Consider the following 16,100-nt stretch of genomic DNA (forward strand, 5'->3'; position numbering starts at 1 on the left):
TCGCCCACCAGTCGGGGTACTCAAAGGTGTGTGCCCGCTGGGATGCTTGCCGCCTCACGGAAAATCATAAAGATAAATGATTCAAATCGTTCTGAGCTCTATGAAACTTAACTTCTGAGGTCATCAGTCCCCTAGAACTTAGAACTACTTAAACCTAACTAACCTAAGGACATCACACACATCCGTGCCCGAGGCAGAATTCGAAGCTGCGACCGTAGCGCTCGCGTGGTTCCAGACTGAAGCGCCTAGAACCGCTCGGCCACAGTGGTCGGCCGTAAAGAGCAACGAACGATCGTCTGTGCGGAGTTGCTTGCGTGTTACGAGGGTGATCGTAACAATTTTTCCTCGAACATCATAACAGGCGATGAAACATGGGTTCATCACTTCGAACCGAAAATAAAATGGCAATCCATGGATTGGCGCCTGTGAGGTGACGGGCGAATTGTGGCACCCTGAAAACTTCTAAGTTGGCGTGACCGCACGGGCCGCTCGGCCAGCCGGGGCCCGGCAGCAAACACGTGGTGGCGAACGTTAGCCGGACGAGGGGAGTAGCCCCAGCGCATGGTCCAGCCACGTGGCTGGGAATTCAAGGGTGACACGAGCCGGCCGAGGTGACCGAGCGGTTCTAGGCGCTGTAGTCAGGAACCACGCGACTGCTACGGTCGCAGGGTCGAATCCTGCCTCGGGCATGGATGTGTGTGATGTCCTTAAGTTAGGTTTAAGTAGTTCTAAGTTCTAGGGGACTGATGACCTCAGATGTTAAGTCCCTTAGTGCTCAGAGCGAACGAAGTAGCCAGATGAATCATGATACCTCAAAAAGAAACATGTACATTACCATTATTTGCACTACGATTCTGATGGTGTAAACAGATTTTAAATATCTTTATTAGTTTAAAGTTTAGTATCTGATGGTAAATTATACAAGTAACACCCAGCAACGAATTCCCAAAATCTAAACAGGTCATCCGATTTTGTCGATCTACGTCTTTATAGAAAGCTGTTAGTGTAAACCTAAATTGGTATAAATTACAGGCGTGTAACTTGAATAGTACACGAGTTGTTGGAGGTCAAAGCGGCCGATTACTATCGATCGCGTCAGGCCACAAGTATTCCACAGTTACACGAAAAAACGGTAGCAGCATGCTTATAAATTTAATTATTCGACTATGTCTTTGTTTATATCCGGTATATGCTATTCACGAAGAAATTGGTTAAATATTTACTGCGTTTTAGAAAGCACAGAGACATTAAGTTCCTGGCCTACCTTTTGTTGTACTCCTTTGATATATGTTTATTTAATTTGTTTATGTATCTAATAATGTGTGTTAGAGCGTGTTTATGGCCCATCCGTAGGAATATTATTTAATTTCAAGTTATTTAAATATAAATCCAGTGCTTTAATATGTTTGTGAGTGTACGTTGGCCTAGAGACATGGAGGGAGCGCTCTAGCCAATCACAGCGCTCGTTACTAAGAGAGACGTATGGACACTGTGGTGGAGCATCGTTTCCGGAGAGGACACTGGGTGTACTGGAAGGTACGGCGCAGGACATGGGAGTCCGGGACGCGACGGCGCGACGGACGCACAGTGGCGGGTAAGACTTGGAGTGGAGCAGTTTGAGCGTGATCGCGAGAGACAGAGATACTTCGGAGTGCGGACTTGTGAACTTGTGAGATTTCCGAGGTTTCTACAGTGAAGACGTAGTATGCTTTTAGAAGTGAATATCTCCCGAGCTATGTTATCGTTCATAACTAATTACGCGCAGTGGGAATCTATTGTTTCCCTGTTATTCAACTTATATTCTATTTAATTGCATTCATAATTCTATTTAATTACAATCATAATTCGCAGTTGCCGAGTGACAGAAACCTTCGACGATTCGATTCATGTGTGTATTCTTATCATATACTGTAGACTCTGTAATATTTGGCCTGTAATGCGGAAACTACGTATCCCAGACCCTAGAAAACGAAACCAGCCAAAACTTTTAATATTTCAATTTTGTGTCAGAGGGTGCGTAGTTGTTTGAAAACCCGCACGCCACATCACCTAACCACTGAATAAAAAGTTCAAAGCAGCGCCCTCAGCCAGCAAAGTCATGAGATGGTCTTTTGGGACTCTGAGTGGGTTACTGTGATGCCTCCAGAATGAAATTTTCACTCTACAGCGGAGTGTGTGCTGATATGAAACTTCCTTGCAGATTAAAACTGTGTGCCGGACCGCGACTCGAACTCGGGACTTTTGCCTTTGTTTGATGTTATTTCTGTTGTGGTGCAAAGATCAGCTCTGGAGTGATTTTCAGAAAACTGAAGAAACGCCTTCAGCTTGTTCGTCGCCACAAAAATGAACTTCTCCTTCTCCATGACAACGAAGGCCTTACGCAAGTCTACGTATGCGACAGGAACTCATAAAACTTCATTGGACTGTTCTTCCTCATCCACACTACGTCAAGGATCTTCCGACTTACATGAGCTTGGCCCAATGAAGGATGCCCTCCGCGTGAAGCAGTACGTTGACGATGAGGTTATTGATGCTGACCACTAGAGTGGTACCATGAGGGCATTCAGGCCCTCCCAGTAAGGTGGCGTATGGCCGTCGCACTGAACGGAAATTATGTTGAAAAACAAGGTTCTTTATGCAAAAAAGTGGGCAGTGATATGGTGTTCTCGAATCCTGAATGAAGCTAACGTGCTTTCAGAAAAAAAATGTGTTGCATTATTTATTTAACGCGCTCGGAAATTGAAGTTAGAGTGAAGAGAATTTCATATTGTTTAAGAATACATCCAGCATTACAGAGTCATGGTGACAGATTGCAAAAGCGTCGTCCACGTAGCACCTGAAGCAGGCTGGCTTTAACTCCGCCAAATGGAGTGCTCTCTCCTCTAAATATTCCATAAAAAGATTGGCCACAATTGGTGATGTACACTTTATTGATAACACTACGACTTCCACATCATCATCGAGAGAAAATAATTTTCTTTTTCTTCCGTCTGGACATGTGTGAAGCATCTGCTGGCGTGCTTGAAGAATCCGATGTATTTATTGACCTTTCAATAGAATCTTGTGTCACATCATATAAGCAATAAAATGTACATCATCAAGATTATTTCGCCCCTCAGGAAACCCATTAATGGTTCAGTATACACTGGGTTTATAAATATCCTACGCGCTCGTTGACACTTGCGACCTATAAACAAACACGACTTTGTGTAATTAATGTATTTCCACTTCCTAAAATAAAAGTATTTACAGTATTGATAGCAGACACATCAACTATATTGTTCGATGTCATTTTATACGTTAAAGGCACTAAAGCAAGAGAAGCAACAAGTATACAATGTAGAATTTTTATAAATGCTACGACCGTGATTCCCCACCACAATACATAACACATTCAGGAAATAGCTACAGAAAACAGTCGCAGGTCTAACTGTCCCTAGCTTGAGACGAGCACGTCTGCCTGCGGCAGACCCACCCCTCGCCACTGCTGGCTGATCGCCACCTCCCTGAGGAGCTCGCATTCAGCACTCAGTACCACCCTGGAGGCTCCAGCAGCTGATGGAACGCCGAGCACTGACTGCCCTCACACACTTGTGACCGAACAGCGGTCAGTGATACTCCACAAAACATGTCTGCATGTTTATTATTATTATAAGCCGTATGGAAATTGCTCATCACTTTAGATGTACAAATAAAGTATTAACGTAATTTAAAAATTTAGAGACATAATGTTTATATAATTTATCGCATCTTCTGTAGTGTCCAAGAAGACCGTGGAGTTTCCAGGACACGAATTTTGAATGCACTCATCAACAAAGTGTTTGACAGCCTGTCTCTGGAAGCCACAGGTGCAACTCCTCAGTGGTAGCCTTTTCCCATCTGCATACAAGGTCACTGTATCTCCATGGTTAGTTCAGATCCTGTTGAAACCACTCCTCCTCCGGGGCAGATCTCCCCAAGGCTGTTGTTGGCTTGGAGAAAACTATGGACCTCTGGTGAAGTATTATTATTCCATCCATTTGTCCGATTTCCGTGTAAATCGAAATTTTGGTCTACCAGGTTGGTGGCAGTTCTGAGAGGGGGATGTCGGAAATGGAGTCAGTTGGTTCAGGTAGCAGGTATGTCTTCATGAACTGGCCGATACTGTTTGTTGTAGATTTTCTTGTATTGCCTCAGAAGGACATTTTTTCTTCTTAAGTGGGTTAGTGGAATGGAGCTCAGGACAGGTAGCCAGAATAATGGACTTATTTGTGCCAGTAACAATGCGCATTGTTTGATTTAGTCACGTTTCTACCATCTTCATGTGACTCTGTTTATGCAGACAAGGCTGTAACACTCCGCCACTGGGTGGACTAGGCTAAGGACAGATGATCGTAAGGTCGAAGCTGCATAAACTCACATTGTACTACATAATTTTTGAAGATATTATTTCTTGATGTCAGTTTAGCTTCAGGCTTTATTTGATCCTTTTTAAATGACAGCGATTTGTCAAGTATAGCTCCAAGGTCCCGTTGATATTTGTTATGGGCGAGGGGAGTACTGTCGAAAATTATGTCCCGGTCACGATTGGCTAGGATATTACTCAGCTGAAAGCAAGTGGATTCAGATTTGTTAGGGGGCAGTTGAAGTTCCTGTTTAGGAAAATAATGTCCCATTACCCTGAATATGTCTTCAGTGATACCGATTTGTTTGAGCTGTGTTACTATCATCCAGTCTTGAGCATACAGCTAGCATATCTGCATCATACAAGCTAAATAGTAGCAGAGCTGTGACTCAGTCTTGAGATAGGTCATTGTTGAGGGTCGTCTGATCACGCATGGTGTTGCCTATACTTACTTGAAATGGTTTTTCAGCCAACATATTGTTTGGAAGTTGTGCTATTTCTCTGCAGGGTATTACACGGACCAGACGATAGACAACACCCTCCCTCCACACGATATCATAATATGCAGACAGATCAATAAACGTAGTAGAGGCCTTCAATTGTTTCTGGAAGCCAGCTTCTATGTAAGTTGTCAATGAAAGTGGCTGGTTCAAATGGCTCTGAGCACTATGGGACTTAACATCTGTGGTCAGCAGTCCCCTAGAACTTAGAACTACTTAAACCTAACTAACCTAAGGACATTTCACACATCCATGCCCGAGGCAGGATTCGAACCTGCGACCGTAGGAGTTGCGCGGTTCCGGACTGAGCGCCTTAACCGCGAGACCACCGCGGCCGGCGTCAGTGAAAGTACTTGACCCCAGAGATAACACGTGACTGTCTCCTTTTGTACTGATGTAGTAGGATGTGTGGAGGCCCCATTTGTGCCTAGCCACACCGAAGTAATTCTGAAAATGTCCACCCAACTGTCGTCTTCACGTGATGTAGTCGTCGTTGCACTGAAGTAACACGTAGGTCGTGAGTACTCTGTTACTGATGTGAGCCTGTAACGGACTACTAATCAAGTGGCTTAGGCATACTATACTACTGAAATGAAAATCCACAAGTGTTTTCTTTGCGATGCCAGAGGCTTTTAATAGCACTTTCGACAGAGAAAGACATAAAGGTATCACAAGTAGAGTTACAACAAATGTACGCCTTCAAAAATCATACGTGACGTAACTAATCATCTAGATAATTCACGGATGTAATCCTTGTACATTTATAAGCTTTGTAGAAATCGTTGCACGTGTTTTTCAAATAATACTATATTTCCTAATCTCAATATCCCGCTGTCTTCTGAAAACAACTAGTTCGGCAGCCCACACGCAATGAAAATAGACCTTGTAGCTACAAATAGGCCGGACCTTATCGATAATGTCATTGTAGAAACGGGGATTAGCGATCATGATGTCATTATAGCAACCATGGTTACAAAAATTAATAAATCATTCACGAAGACTAGGAGAGTGTTTGTGCTAGTAAGAGCAGGTAAGCAGTTAGCATCTCACTTAGACAGTGAATTGACATCATTAGTTCCATTAAGATGGACGTAGAAGACTTACGGGCAAAGTTTAAGCAGATTGGAGAGTGTGGTCTTGAGAGTCATGTGTCTTGTAACTGGAATAAGGATGGAAAAGATCCACAATAGTTTAATAACGAAAGTCGGAAAATGCTGAGGAAGCAGAGTCTGTTGTACTTTCGATTCAAAAGAGAACGCACAAATGACGACAAGCACAGGTTAGTAGATATTCGTGTGTCTTTGAAAAGGTCTATGCGCGAAGCATAAACTGCTGCCGACATACCTTAGCAAAATATCTGGTAGAGAACCCGAGAAAATTCTGGTCCTATGCAAAATCGCTAAGCAGGTCTCAGACCTCCATCCAGTCCTTTGTTGAGCAGTTTGCTGCAGCAGCTGAAGATAGCAAAACAAAAGGCGAAGTTTTAAATTTCGCGTTCAAGAAATCGTTAACGCAGGAGAGTCGTACAGACATACTATGATTTGACCATCGGACAGACTCCCTTGCGGACGACATTGTAATAAGCATACCCGGCGCAGAGAAACAACTGAATGATTTGAAACCAACCAAGTCAACAGGTCCGGATAGAGCCCCAAAACCCAAATACGATTTTACTAAGGGTACTCTACGACTTTGGCCCCTTACCTAGTTTGCATTTATGGCGAATCTCTCGCCCAGCACAAAGCACAAAGTCCCAAGCGACTGAAAAAAAAAGCGCAGGTGCGTATAAGGGAGGGGGTGGGGAGTAAAAGAAGGAACCCGCAAAATTACAGACTAATATCCCTAACTTCAGTTTGCTGCAGAATTGTTGAACATATTCACAGTTCGAAAATAATAAATTTTCTTCAAACTGAGAAGCTTATGTCCACAAATCAGCATAGTTTCAGAAAGTACCGCTCTTGCGAAACTCACCTTGACCTTTCCTCACATGATACGCTGCGAACTATGGATGAAGTGCAAGAGGCAAATTCCATGTTTCTAGATTTCCGAGAAGCATTTGACACGGTGCCCAAATCGAACGCTCCTAATTAAGGTACGAGCATATGGAGTAGGTCCACAAATATGTGAGTGACTCGAAGACTTTTTAAGTTATACAACCCAGTATGTTGTCCTCAACGGCGAGTGTTCATCAGAGACAAGGGTATCATCAGAAATCCCCGGTAAAGTATGATAGGACCTCTGTTGTTCTCTATTTACAAAAATGATTTGGCGGACAGGGTGGGCAGCAATCTGTGGTCGTTTGCTGATGATGCTGTGCTGTACGGTAGGGTAACGAAGTTGAATAGTGTAGGAAGGTACGAGACGACTTACACAAAATTTCCAGCTGGTGCGATGAATGGCAGCTAGCTCTAAATGTGGAAAAATGTAAGTTAATGCGGATGACTAGAAAGAGCAAACCTGTAATGTTCGGATACGGTATTACTAGTGGCCTGCTTTGCACAGTCAAGTTGTTGATACATCTGGGGTTAACGATGCAAAGCGATATGAGATGGAACGAGCGTGTGAGAACTGTGGCAGGGAAGGCGATTGGTCGACTTCGAGTCATTGGGAGAATGTTAGGAAAGTGTGAAGGAGACGGTAATAGGAGGCCGGTACGACTTATTCTTGAGTACTGCTAGAGTGTTTGGGATCCATACCAGGTCGGATTAAACGAAGACATCGAAGCAATACAGAGGCGGTCTGCAAGCTTTGTTACCGGCAGGTTCGGGCGACACTTAAGTGTTAACGTAGATGCTTCGGGCACTCAAATAGGAATGTCAGGAGGGAAGGTGACGTTCTTTTCGAGGAACAGTAATGAGAAAATTTAGGGAACCGGCAATTGAAGCTGACTCTAGAACGATCCTACTGCCGCCAACGTAGATTTGGCGCAAGGACCACGAAGACAAGATAGGAGAAATTAGGGCACATACGGAGGCAAATAGTTGGTCGTTTTTCTCTCGCGGTGTTTATGAGTGGTTATGTTATGTTATGTTGACTGGGCACCTAGAAACGACGGAGAGGCTCCATCCCCGCCGCAGCCGCAGTGATCCGCAAACCCACGACGACTACCACAGTCCACTTCACTCCTCCGTTCCACACCTAACCCAGGGTTATTGTGCGGTTCGGCCCCCGGTGGACCCCCTATGTTTGCGTGGTTGAGTAATGGTGGTGTACGCGTACGTGGAGAACTTGTTTGCGCAGCAATCACCGACATAGTGTAGCTGAGGCGGAATAGGGGAACCAGCCCACATTCGCCGAGGCAGATGGAAAACCGCCTAAAAACGATCCACAGACTGGCCGGCACACCGGACCTCGACACAAATCCGCCGGGCGGATTCGTGCTGGGGACCAGGCGCTCCTTCTCGCCCGGAAAGCCGTGCGTTAGACCGCAAACGGGCGGGATTGCGAGTGGTACAGGAAGGGAAATAAATAAGAGTAGTACAGGGTACTCTCCGCCACGCGCCGTTGTGGAGTATGTGTGTACATGTGGGATGCTCTGCTTGCAGAGTCGCGATTATTACGAATGTACCATGCAACACCTCCTTAACGACAAAATTGGGCAGCGTGGGTCACTGCGCTGGGCTGACATTCGACTGGAAGCCGATGATAATGAAGTTGGACATTTTAATTGTAATGAATTATTCTCTAAAAATTTTTTTCTAAAATAAAGTTTTAACTTTGTGGTGAAAGCATGCTCTTGAGAGGTTTTTCCCTGTGATTACAAATGAAATCTCTGTATTAATAAGTAATGAATGAAATTGTGGATTCTTGTACGCTGCTCAGGGGTAATACGTCCATCTTTGTCACGGCACCCAATGACTTTACGAGGCTAGTAAGTCGGCGCAATTTCTCGCGAAAGGTGTACCCGCGGTACCGTCTGTTGTCTGCAACTCACTCCACTTTCCGACGTCATGCGTCAGCTAATGCATGTTCTCTCAAATAAGATGTGAAGTTTGGGAAGGAATCTTATGACTCATAGAGGCAGAAATATTAGGTATTATAACGGACTTCCTCGTCTTGTGGTTCTAAGGCGGGTCGCTGTATTCTATTCATGTACAAAATGCGTATTTTACCATCAGCTGCTTTTATTTTAATCACAAATATCGACCGGTTTCAGTCATGGACAATCTTCACGGATAAGGATTAAAATGGTTTAAGCCGCAACATTACATTTGTCATTACTTAAGTAATGTGTGGAGCAAGTCATGAATATCAATATACGACACAGAACTTCTAGAACCAAACATACTAATATCAAGTGTACGCAGAGTGTTTTATACATTCTATATTTGTTTCAGAACGGCACTGAGTATGTAATGTTAAACATTGACGGCTAAATTCTACAGCCTTATTAACAGGAAAATGTACAAATGAAAGAGAGCAAGAAGAGTGAAGTAGAAGTGAAAGAATAACCCATCACTGCAGGACCTTCTGACCTTATTCCTTTACAGTGGTAATCAGCAGTCTTGAAATTTCTCAGGATTGCTACCATTAGGGATGCTACTCTATTAGGGATGGAGGTTATCACTGAAACAAAAGGTTTTCGTTTACATCTTTTTTCTACAATGCCAGGTTAATCGGAATGTTAAAGCCGCTCAAAATAACCAGTTTCTGAAATAACCAATTTTAGGTTTTTTATTCCAATTATTTTTTGCAATAAAACCGAACAAAGATTGAAAACTTTTGAGTCTGTTTCAATGTAAATAAAATCAAAATACTAAATTAAATACGCAAATAAAAAAACTTAGTCCGTCCACCATTGCTGCTTTCCTCGAAAAGTGATAAGTGGACGAATACTACAAAAAATCATCAGTATCCTCCTACTGATTCTAATTCTTTGAAACTCTGCACAAAAATCATGTTGTAGTCGAGGCTCATAGCACCATTTGGGCTTTAGGAATAGTGAGTGCTAACTGAGAAAATTGAGGTAGAAAAAAAACTGTTTTTCTTTTCAGCTTGTCCGTTTTCAACGACTTCAAACAGATAAAAGCATATTACGAAGAGACAAGCAACAGATCAGCTACTTTAAATTTTTTTGGTGAATTATGGACGAGTTGTTAAAATATATGATGTCACAAGTTTGTTGTTGCTCCCTCGTTCTTAATATTTTAAAAGAATTGGTGCATTGTTCTTCATTGGCACTTGACTTCGTAAAATACTTCCACACTAGGGATGGTGTAGTTCTAATTAATGCCCGATGTTGGCAACGCGAAACTATCATATAGAACAGAAGGGGCAAGTGTCGCACACTGCATGTACACACATACTATCCAATAGACCAAACCACACGGTAACATGTTCATTACTGTCTCAGCAATGTTGTACCAATTCTTATGCCATGTATTTGTTGCTCGTTTCTGTTGGCATTGTTATTAAAATAGCACTGATAGATTATCTTATTTTCTACAATAACACAATACGTCATAGAAATGGAAATTTTAGAAATAAAAATTACTCCTTTTTTAAAGAGGATTGTTTAAAAAACAAAAATTTTAGCTGTGCTGCTACTGCTAATTGAAATTTCGCGTTCGCTTATTCAGAACGAAAATACCGGTATCGGTCTTAATCGACCGGTTTTTGCCGCCCCTAAACTGTACACCTATTAACCTACTGCCAAATGATCCTGCGTGGCTCAACAGACTCGAGTCTTGAGATTACCATTTGGCTTCCCATGTTAAAAGATTTATGTGCTATTTAATTAATTGTGTACTAGGTTTGAATAAATTATAAGAGTAATCAGACTCCTCATCAGTATTCCATTCCAGCTCATCATCATCATCATCTCTATCTGAAATTAGAACGTCTGATGATCCTTCTTCCACACTGTATCCTTGCTGAACTCCTGCTCAAGGTGACACTGCCGCTGTCGGTCTTCTTCTACTTATGCGCTCCAAAACCGTCTAGTCTCATCCCGCCCGGTTTTTCCACATTTTACAGCATCTGTAGTCCTATGTACGCTGTTGTAAAACTGATACTGCAGCACTTTTGATATTCTTTTTGAGCAGAATTATGTAGCTTCCAACTTCCGTGCTTCGATATCTTCATCAATCTTATACAAGTTATCCAGTACATTCCCTGTTTCTGACCGGCCGTTGTAGCCGAGCGGTTCTAGGCGCTACAGTCTGGAACCGCGCGACCGCTACGGTCGCAGGTTCGAATCCTGCCTCGGGCATGGATGTGTGTGATGTCCTTAGGTTAGTTAGGTTTAAGTAGTTCTAAATTCTAGGGGACTGATGACCACAGCAGTTAAATCCCATAGTGCTCAGAGCCATTTGAACCAACCCTGTTTCTATTTACTGTCAATTAAAGTGAAGCGCCACACATTCAGGCTATTTCCCCGAGTTACCCGAGAGCTGTTGTCCGTCTTCCTATTGTGTGTAGGGGGATTGGGTAAGAATCATGTCCAGTAATTAGTTGGGTCATCGAGGCGCGACCGTAGTCTGGCTTTGACACTTGGGATAAAGTTATATGAGCGCGTACCGGTGGTCCTATCGCGCCAGACGCGTTGCCATTCGTCTGTTCTCCAATTCTAGAGCTAGAGTTTGTTAGTGATATTTACACCTGAAGTCCCTTCATTCGGTCAGCTATGCCTCGACGTAACCAGTGGCTCGATGCTCTGCGTCGTACAATTTGCAGAAAGTATTTGTGAAAGTGCTGGAAATTTTTTATGTTGCCCTATGAAAGCGAGATGACTATTAGCGTTAGCTACACCAGTATTGGTAAATATCATTCTTGTAATGGTTTTGTTAAGAGTTTCGAATCGTTTAAATGTGCAGTTATCAGCAGGCAGCTGGTTGAAGAGAGCTAGCAGTTGTGTCGGGCACATTTGGCCTGTAATCTCATTGACAGGAGTATTAACTGTCTTCAGTGACGACTCCCACTTCGGAATGAGCGCTGGGTGACCAGCGAAGACGTGACTGGAGACGCCCTGGACAGTGATGGGATTTCAACCTGACTCCGAGGCCCGACAGCAAGGAGCCATCCAGTATCGTAGCAGGAAACCTTTGGTTGCCATCCGCGGCGTCCTTACAGCACAGCGGTGCGTCATAGATAATCTACGTCCAGTTTTATTGCCCTTCATGGCAAGCTATCCCAGGCATGAATATCAGCAAGATAATACCCGCTCCCACACAGCGACAGTTTCTACTCCTTGTCTTCGCACTTGCCAAGCCCTACCTTGGCCAGCAAGGTCTCCCGATCTCTCTCCAATTAAGAAGTTTGGCGCATTATGGGCAGGGCCCTCTAATAATCTAACGCGCCTGTTGGACAGAATTTCGCGCTATATCCCTCAGGAGGACATCCAACATCCCTGTCAATCAGTGCCATGCCGAATACCTGCTTCCATAAGGGACAGAGGTGGACTACCGCGTAATTGACTTCCTTTAATTGTGAAACTCTTTCCGTTGAGCAAATCATTAAATTTTTCTGAAAGTTTGATCATTTGTTTGCCTGTCTATATACGTCAAATGCACCGATTTCCATCCAGTTTGGATAATTCATTCGTGGCGCGCCCTTTTTGTGTTAGGGTGTATTGAAACTACGTATTTCATGATTCATTGGGTTAAGCATGGTCGTGGATGCACTTCAGTAAGTCAGTTGAGCTGATGAGGAAGGATGCTGTATTTACGTGTTTATTTTACTTGCTGCTCTGTACAAGAACCTGCTATCAAGCGGGGCAGAGAACGATTTTCTATCTCTCGGTTACACACACACACACACACACACACACACACACACACACTGTCTTGTGCGTCAGTTTTGTGTCTGGTTTGACATGGCCCGCCACGATTTCCTCTCCTGTATCGATCTCCTCATCTCAGAGTACCACTTATGTCTAAAGTTCTCGATTGTTCGTTGAATAGATTGCAATTTCTGTGTTCTTCTATAATTTTTATGCTCTACGAATGCCTCTTGTACCACGTCTTAACACATTTCCTATCATTCACTCCCTTCTTCTTGTCACTTTCATTCAACATATTCTTTTCCTCAGCGGATCTGTAGAACATTTAGTTAGTTGTTTATTTTTCCATGGATCAAAAAATGGTTCAAATGGCTCTAAGCACTATGGGACTTAACATCTGAGGTCATCAGTCCCCTATACTTAGAACTACTTAAACCTGACTAACCTAAGGACATCACACACATCCATGCCCGAGGCAGGATTCGAACCTGCGACCGCAGCAGCCGCGTGGTTCCGGACTGAAGCGCCTAGAACCGCTCGGCTACCGCGGCCGGCTTTCATGGGTTACTTACAAAATAATATCGGACATGTCGTCTTGGTTCAAAAATGGAACAATGTTAAATGAATATCTTATTCATGCAATAGTTATGCCTATATTGTCTCGTGTAGGTCTACTTTACCATGTTGTGTTGTTAATGTTGATGTGTTATGCGTGGTATACACAAACACACACACACACACACACACACACACACACACACACACAAACAAACACACACACACTCCGAATGGTTCAAGATGTATGCTTTAACAGATTTTTTGGATATTTAGATTGTAATTGTCTCTTTAATCTCCTTGGGTACTTTACTGTAGAGTTTTGTTCCTCTAAAGAAAATTATGTTTTATGTTTATTAACTGTTGGTAAAACTTATTTTAGTTTGACTCTTATTCCATGATAATGAATGTTACCGTTTCCGAGATAATCGCTATTTCTTGAAAGACATCATGTTTACGCCAGTGACTGTTAAACTTTTTATTTTCACTATTGCAATTTCGGTCTTAGGCCATTATCAAGTGCCGATGTTTTGGCTTTAAGCTAGGCGTACTTTATACAAGCTGACAAATTAAATGTCAGCTTGTATAAAGTAGACATGGCTTAAAGCCAAAAAATCGCCACTTGATAGTGGCATAAGGCCGAAATTGCAATAGTGGAAATAAAAAGTTTAGCAGTCACTGGCGTAAACATGATGTCTTTCAAGAAATTTCACATGACTGTGAATCCCAGTTATGAAAAGTTAAATAATTGCTATTGCTCTTCGTGATGTGCATCACAGATTGGTGTACTCACATGATGCACTTAGAACCCTCGACTGTTTAAACAGACCCTTACAGAGAACCTGGTTACTATTATTCTAGTAGCCCATTTCTTCACTTTGAAGACTATTTCCATGTTTTGTGTGTGGAACTGGCAAAAATGATTCCGCAGCTGAAGATGGAGTGCATGAAGGAATAGTATGTAACTATAAGGCGTTGTCTGTTACGCGATCAGTAATTTTACGTTAATAGCCAGATTAAATCTTCGTACATTTCCGAAAGGCGTCGACAATGTACCTCATCGTCTGCTAATTGATGAGGATATTCTTTGCATGGGACTGGTTCATTGAATGTTTGACCAATAGAACTCAGAACTTTATCCTCCAACACCAATATACGACGGAAACTAAAGTAACACCGGATGTGCGCTAACGAAGCACAATGTTCGTAGTGTGCATAAAGGATTTGTCATATTCTATACGCAACACCAACAGAGTGTTTGCCGATGGTTTTGCAACCTACGGGGACGTATTATCGTTGCATCGTAAGGAAATGCAGAAGTCCTTGCTAAAAACTTCCACTTGGTGCATTGCACCGTAACTCACTTTAAATGTTGATAAATGCAAATTTACGCTCATGATAAAGACAAAGAACTGATAGTATCCAATTATAGATTTAGTTGTGAATAATGTGAGCACCAAAAGTCGTTAAAAGTTTGGCGTAGTACTAAGAAGCTAAATGAACTATACGACGTGGGACTCACAAGTAAAATCAGTAACAGGAAAGGTGAATAAAAGACTTAGATTCGGTGGAAGGCCTGTGGGCAAATCCAGTGCTCCTACAACAGGAATCACATGCAAAACTCAAGTGCGACCAATTGTACAGTATTAAAATGAAATATGCATTTGGGTGACTTCGTTTGTTGGTTGGATGATTGATTGATTTGGGGTGAGGGGACCAAACAACGAGGTCATCTGTCCCATCGGATTAGGGAAGGAAGCCGGCTGTGCCCTTTCAAAGGAACCATGCTGGAATTTGCCTGAGGCGGTTTAGGGAAATCACTGAAAACCTAAATCAGGATGGCCGGACGCGGGTTGGAACTGCCATCCTCCCGAATGCGAGTCCAGTGTGCTAACCGTTGCGCCACCTCGCTAAGTCAGGAGAGGTCTTCACCTGGTGCAGGTCTCATGATTTGACACCACTTTGGCGACTGGCGCGTCGATGGTGATGAACACACACACACACACATACACACACACACACACACAGTCCTGAGCGAAGAAAATTTCCGACCCAGCCGAGAATCGAAGCTGGGGCCGTTTGACTCAGAGTCAGCAACGCTGCCTACAGGACCATCAGCAGCTGACTGCAGAGAATTGTTCCAGTGATTTCTTATCTAGTGCTCTTGACAGCGGGTAGCGAACAAATTTGGAGACTCTTTGCTAGGGTCACAGCAGGCTGACAAAGACCATAGGAAGATTATATGAATGCGTGGTGTTCGTTATTTAGGACATGTCCGTCATTACTATCGGATGTGTCGGCCTTCAAGCTTCATGACAACTCGAACTGCTGCTGCCTCTTCTCACTGACACTATCTCACTCTTCCTCGTAGTCCGTAGACTTTGTCTCCCATTATCACTGGCTCTCCCTCAATTCCACTTTCTCCATCTCTTCATTCTTCTCCCACTGCCACTGTCTCCTTCGCTCTGGGATGCTTTATGCGAGACGTCTGATTGTCTGTCAACAGCTAGAACTTTGCTGGGGATAATTTCAGTGAGGTGTCTGAATGTCTGTGGTGGAATGTCAGGCCATTCATACTCAGTGGCCGAAAACAGAGAAGATAGTCGTGCTGGATGCTGGGTTCTGGAGCGAAGTCGACGTTTTAAGTCAACCCAAAGGTGTTCCACTGAATTCAGATCGGGGTTCTGGGCAGGCCAGTACAGCTGAGGAATATTATTGCCCACATATCATTGCCTCGTACATGCTACTTTGTGATAGGGTGCACTGTTTTGCTGATACAAATAGCATTCTTCTCCGAACTTCCTTTGCTGTACCAAGTACATAATGCTGTAAAATGTGCTTATATCCTTACGCATTTAGAGTTTTCTTAAGCGAAACAAGGAGATCATGTCCTAACTGTGAAAAACACGCACACACCATAGCATCACCACCTCTGTACTTC

The sequence above is a fragment of the Schistocerca serialis genome, chromosome 7, assembly GCF_023864345.2.
Source record: "Schistocerca serialis cubense isolate TAMUIC-IGC-003099 chromosome 7, iqSchSeri2.2, whole genome shotgun sequence".
Taxonomy (NCBI): Eukaryota; Metazoa; Arthropoda; class Insecta; order Orthoptera; family Acrididae; genus Schistocerca; species Schistocerca serialis.